Source organism: Petaurus breviceps, unplaced genomic scaffold (assembly GCF_028583685.1).
Source record: "Petaurus breviceps papuanus isolate PSGF00001 unplaced genomic scaffold, PetGlider_PUasm1.0 173, whole genome shotgun sequence".
Lineage (NCBI taxonomy): Eukaryota > Metazoa > Chordata > Mammalia > Diprotodontia > Petauridae > Petaurus > Petaurus breviceps.
The window spans coordinates 10,485,070-10,491,423 of NW_027185759.1; positions in this window are offsets into that span (position 1 = coordinate 10,485,070).

Sequence of the window (6,354 nt, forward strand, 5' to 3'; positions counted from 1 at the left end):
TTTGTTTCCAGCCCTGGGAAGCAGCACCTTCAGTCTCTTCACAGCAAGACAAGAAAAACTAGAAACTCCGAAAGCCCAGCAGTCTGGGCCCATTACATGTCAGAGCATCTCTGTAATAATGGTAACAATGATGCTGATGCTGATAATGACAGCAGGTAATAATGACAATTGTTGGAGGGGCTACAGAAAAACAGGTACGGCTATCCATGCATTGTTGGTGGAACTGCTTATGGGCCTAACTGCTCTGGAAAACAGTTTGGAACTATGCCCACAAAGTGGCTACACTCTGCCTTCCCTTTGAACCAAGTCATACCACTAGGAAGCTTCCGCCCCATAGAGATCAAAGAAAGAGGAAAAGGACCTGTAGCTATAAAAATATTTATATGGCAGCCCATTTGTGGTGGTAAAGGATGGGAAATCAAGGGGGTTCCCATCGGTGGGGGAATGGCATATGCGTGCAGGGGAATACTACTGCGCTGTAAGAAATGGAGAGACAGTTTCAGAGAACCCTGGGAAGCTATGTCTGGACTACTGCAGAGTGAAGGAGGCAGAGCAAGTTATACAGTGACACTGATACCATAAAATGACCAGTTCTGAAGGTGCAAGGACTCTGATCCGCACAATGGCTGTATTCCAGAGCACTGGTAAGAATGCTGTACTTCTCATGACAGACAGAGGATGGACCGACACAGGATGAGCAGATTTTTGGTAGGGCCAGTGGAGACGTCTGTTTTCTTGACCAAGCTGACATGATATAAGGGCTTTGTATTTCCTTTTTTTTTCTTTCTTCCATTTGTGGTAGGAAGGAAAAAGAAATGCTTGATAATTAAAAAAAAATAATAGTAACTAACACTTATTGTAGCAAAATGCCCTACACATATGACCTTGTTTAAGATTCAGCTCTTTTTGGGTCACAGGACAGTGTCCACGGACAGACAGAGCTTGAGGCAAGTTTGAACTTCCTGACTTCAAGTCCAACATTAACACAATGACCAATGGCAGGGTTTGGAAGCCTCTCTGGGCCTGTTTCCTCAAGTGAGCTCATCTCCAAACTTCCTTTCAGCTCTAACATTCTCCCATCAGATATTCTTAGTGATGCCTCTTCAGTAAGAAATAGCTACATTTGATCCCTGGGGCTCTGCTTTCCTGAGGCCTCACAGCAATATGGAGGTGAAGCTGATGTCCTGAAGCAGGTTCTGCCAAGTAATCAATCACCTGTGCTGGTCATTGCTGAGGACAGCGTGACTTGTGAGTGGGGGATGAGTGTCATTCATCACCCCTGAAGATTGTCTCCTGAGGTGTAGAGGGGCTGAAATCTGCACTGATGGAGGGCATCCCTACATCAGGGATGTCACAGATCCTTGAAGAATCTAAGATCTAAGAAGGCAGGGATGTGTTCAGGACGGTTGGAAGGACTCACTGATGATGCAGACAAGAGGTTTTAACCTACTGAGAAATGCTTGTCTCTTGGTTTAGGCTCCAAATGCCAGTTTCTAGCATCCCCTCTTTTTCCCTCCCCCTGTAGCAGCAAGCACCCCAAGCGTCCTCAGGGTTTGCTGCCAATACAGGTTCTTGGATCTGCTTTGATAAAGGAGAGCAACTCAAAATGGGTTAACAAGCTTACTTTAATCAGTCAGACATATATCGTTTACCTTGTTCAGGGGAAAAGGTCAGCACCCCGAACTTCAAAGTACACAGACAGAATTATCAAGACAGAAACAGATCTAGTAGACAGATTTCAAACTGTCCAACCATTACATCCATACCCAGTCAACATCTGGGTTTTTTCAAAGCCGGGGGGCTCAGGACAACGGCTTCCCAGAATCCATATCAAATCACAGAACACTTCTCAAAGTGAGCCCCCAAAACAAAGCTACACATCAGGGCTTATATAGCCTTCTCCTGGCTCAGAGAATGTAACAACCTTATTGACTCACTGGCCAATCAAGAAGTATCTACTGAAAAACAAGCCTCCCACCCCAGGCTCCAGGTACACTTTAGCCTAGGGGCAGGGAAGATCTTAAAATCTGCATTTCCATTACACCCCCAAACCCATCTGCTCTTCTGTTGGCAGGTAAGAAGAAAAAGACAAGAAAATGGACCAGAGAAGGAATGACTCTACTCAGCCCAGGGAATGATCCTGAAATCAATAGGAGTCTCGAGTTAGGGCTGATCAGGACCTTGGAAGCCAGCAATCCAAGCCCCCTACCCCCTTTATTTTCCAGAAGAGTCCCCAGGCCCAATGAGGTGAAGCTCCAGGTGACCCAGAGCCCAGACTGGAACCCAGATCCTCTGCCTCTCTAGCCAGGCCTTTTTCCTCTGCTCTTTGCTGGCTTCTTTAGAAAACAGTCATCGTACAAAGTCACTCAAGTGTGCTCTCCTCATCCCACCATCTACCACAAGCCTTTCTTGCGCCTCCTCCTCCCTGGTGCCTTCCCTCTGTCTTATCTCCAATTTAACCCAGTTTCACCTTGCTTGTACACAGTCATTTGCACTGTCTCCCTCATAAGACTAGAAGTTCCTTGAGGACAGGGATTGTTTTTACCTTTCTTTGTGTCTGTATTGTATTGGTACCAGGTCCCCCTCCCCGCCACCATGGCACATAGTAGTAGGTCCTTAATACTTAATGTATTAAGTAGATACTTAATACATGCTTACTGATATATTTAAACTCTGCACCAATATGGTGGACCCCAGGGCAGGGCAAGGGGCTACCAGGCTGCCTCAGGAAGGGGGAGCCAGCCCAGGTGTGAGATGGAGTAGGTCTAAGCTTCATGTGGGGCCATCTTTTGGTCCAGGAGACCTATCCTGATCTCCTGCCCCCAGCTACTAATGTCCTTGTCTCCATGTTATTTGGTATTTTTTAGTAGTGATAAGGATGATGAGGATAGCGGGCATTTATATACTATTTTATTTAGATTTGCAAAGTTATTTACAAATATCTTATTTGATATTTAACAACTCTTGAGGTAGGTGCTATTATTGGAAACTGAGACTGAGGTTAAGAGACTTTGACCAGCGCCTCAGCTAATGTTTGAGGCAGGATTTGAACTCAAGTAATAATAATAATAATAATAATAATAATAATAATAATAATAATAATAATAATAATACAACTTAGCTGTGTGACCCTGGGCAAGTCACTTAACCCTGTTAACCTCAGTTTCCTCACCTGCCAAATGAGCTGGAGAAGGATGTGGCAAACCACTCCAGTATCTTTGCCCGGAAAACCCCAAATGGGGTCATGGAGAGGCAGATACGACTGAAAAATAACTCAGCAGCAACAATGATAGCCAATATTTCTACAGCACCTACTATGTGCCAGGCCCCGTGCCCTAAGCCTGCTCTTCTTCCTTCCTACCTTCCTGTTCTAGGCAGTGACATGCTCCAGAATCTCCTGTTTGAAACCTTGGGCTCATTTGTGGAATGAGAGATTTGGACTTGATCCAAGGAAGCTATGAGGTCCCTTCCAACTCTGATCCTGACTTTCCTCTGCAGAGAACAAGGCTCTATGCGAAGAAATGCTGATGGATAAATTTATTGGAAACACTCCTGTCCACTTGGAAACTTGGACTCAAGTAAAAAGAATGCAAAGGAGATGGAAGAAATAGGCAGGAGGAGAAGACAGACAGAAAAGATAGATACAGAGGAAGAGAGGGAGAGAGAGATGGGAGAGACAGAGAGGAGGGAGAGGGGGAGGGGGAGAGAGAGCAGGAAAAAAATCAACCTAGTAGATAGTAACACTTTATTTCTGTGGCTAGGTAAAAACCCTTAAAGGAAGGGAAATGTGATGACGAAGAATCGAGTTCTTTTCCCTGAACATTAAGGTTAGACGTGTGGCAGATATCTGTGATATTGTAATTGGCCGTCACAAGTTTATATCTAGTTGTCAGTTACTTTTTGCCTGAAAAAAGAGGTGCTTCTTCAGGTTTGCCCATGTGTTCGTTCACTCCTTCATCCATCTCCCAAACACCTGTGGAGCACGGCCTCTGTAAGAGGCCTGAAGCCATCCTGCTTTTCCCTAAAGGATCCCTCCCCTTCAAGAGCTCACATAGCCCCGACCCAACTGCCCCTACGTGGGTGACAGAGATAGCTTACGTCCATGGAGCTGAATCGCCTCCACTGACTGGTTCAGGGCCTCTGTTTCCGATTAAAGATGGAGAGCTGTGGCTTCCTCCATGCACCTGTGATGCCTGCCCAGTACCTTGTTCCATCACAATCTGTGCTCTCAGCGTCATAAAGGGGGCTACGAAACTTACCAGGCGGAGTGGTGGAAGTGCAGAATCAGGGTTCACGCTTGCTTCCTCTAGAGGAAGAAATTCATCCTCCAGCATGTATGAGACACTAGCTGAGTTCTGGGCACTGGGGACATGAGCACACAAGTAAGACTGTCCAGTGCTCAAGGATTTTACATTCTACTGGGGAGATTGTAACTATTGAAACCTCTGTCCAACCCACAAGTACCCGGATCAGAAATGTGGAGCTCAGGGGAGCTCAGAAGTCCTCTAGCCCAACCTTCCCATTTTATGGAGGACCTGCTGAGTTCCTGGAGGAGAGGTGGATTGTCCAAGGGCAAAGGATAGGAAACAGAGCCAGGATTTGAATCCAGGTCCTCTGACTCCAAATTCAGGCCTCTGTCATCCTTGGCACCCAACGCTCTCACCCAATGCCACAGGTTAGGACCCACTCCCTTTGTTCTGGAGTAGATAAGAATTTGATAGATATTTCCAGTCACCTAACCCACAGAGAGATGCTGGGGTTCATTTAAGTTTGAATCTGGGTTAAAATCATTGTCACCAGCCTTCTTCACTGGCTTATATAGATGGTGAGCTGCTTGAGGGACTTCACAACAGGATTATTTGCAAACAGGAAAAGAGAATGGAATCCACAAAGTAGAGGCCAGTGAACATGACTTTAATTCCTGGCAAAATTCTAGAGTATATATTTTTTTTTTAATTTATTGAGCATCTTTAAAAAAAAATTTTTTTTAAAGCAATTGGGGTTAAGTAACTTGCTCAAAGTTACACGGCCAGTTATTTCTGGGTGTGGTGCTAAGTATCAGAGCCCGGATTCAATCCCAGGTCATTCCGATTCTGGGGCTGGTGCTTTTACTCGCTGAGCCACCTGGCTGCCCCTAGAGTATATAATTAAAGGGGTGGTTAGTGAACCCTTAGAAATGGCAGCCATGTGAACAGGGTCAGCTTGGCTTTGCTGAGAGCAAATCATGCCAGACTCAAATTTTTTCCTTTTTGGGGGATGGGGGGAAGGGGGTTGGAGGCAGTGAATGGATTCTCCTGTTTTCATTTTACTCTTTGTTCTAATAGATCTGAGCTGGTTTTGTTTATGATTTCTTATAGTATGCAAACTTTTTTAAAAATACGATTTTTAGGTAGTCTGATGATTGACAGATGATTCTTCCTCGACCCATTTTTAGTAGTATATGCCTTTCATTTTCTGCTGCTTTTTCCATCTTTTTGTCATTGGGTGATGGGGGTGAGAGACTGATGACTGGTGAGCAGGTGTTAACATCCTCAGTTGGTACAACCTCCCATGGGAAGAGGCTGGGGAGCCTGTATGCCCTGGGGAGAGATTAGGACTGTGCCTGAACGTGGTCTTGGCTGGTTTTCCCATGTCTTCTGTGCCGGGCACTCCCACTCACCACTGCCCCTAATTCTGCCCTAATTCCTTTTGTTCACAGTTGCTAAACTGATGGTGTAGCTTTAGTGCTAGCTCCCCCAGAGAGGTGGGCCAGACCACAGGCCAGGGAAGTGGCCAAGAACCAATTCACCAATTCAGTTCTGAATGGCTCAGACCCATGTCAGTCATGGTTCCTTCTGTGTCTGTAGGGAAGGTGGCCTCCAGCGTCATTGATGACTTGGATAAAAGCATTGCTAGCAGAGGGCATGATGCTGGAGAGTGTTTTGGTGAGGATTTTACAAAGTCCTGAGAGGCTAGAACACTGGGACAAATCTACAAATCAGACTGAAGGAACAGATCCCTCTGAGAGCAGCTCCTTCTGGCCCCGTCTAGACTGGGAAAGTACCTAAGTGTGTGTTTGTTATTTATGCTGGCAAGGCTGCTCTGGCTTTTCTTTGTAGCTCTTGGCACAGTATGTGGTTACGAAGGATGCAGTAGATCTGTCTTGCCCTTCTCTGAAACTCCTGAGACGAGTTAACACAAAATCTGAAAAGTTATCAACTTGTTTGGAAAACTGTTCAGAAAGACGGAGTCCTAGCTGTGTGTCCCTGGGCAAATTGCTTTCTTCCCCATGGCCTTGTTTTCCTCCTCTGTAGAATGGGGGTACACCCTGCCTGCCCCAGAACTGTAGCGAGGCTTACATGAGATCCCACAAGT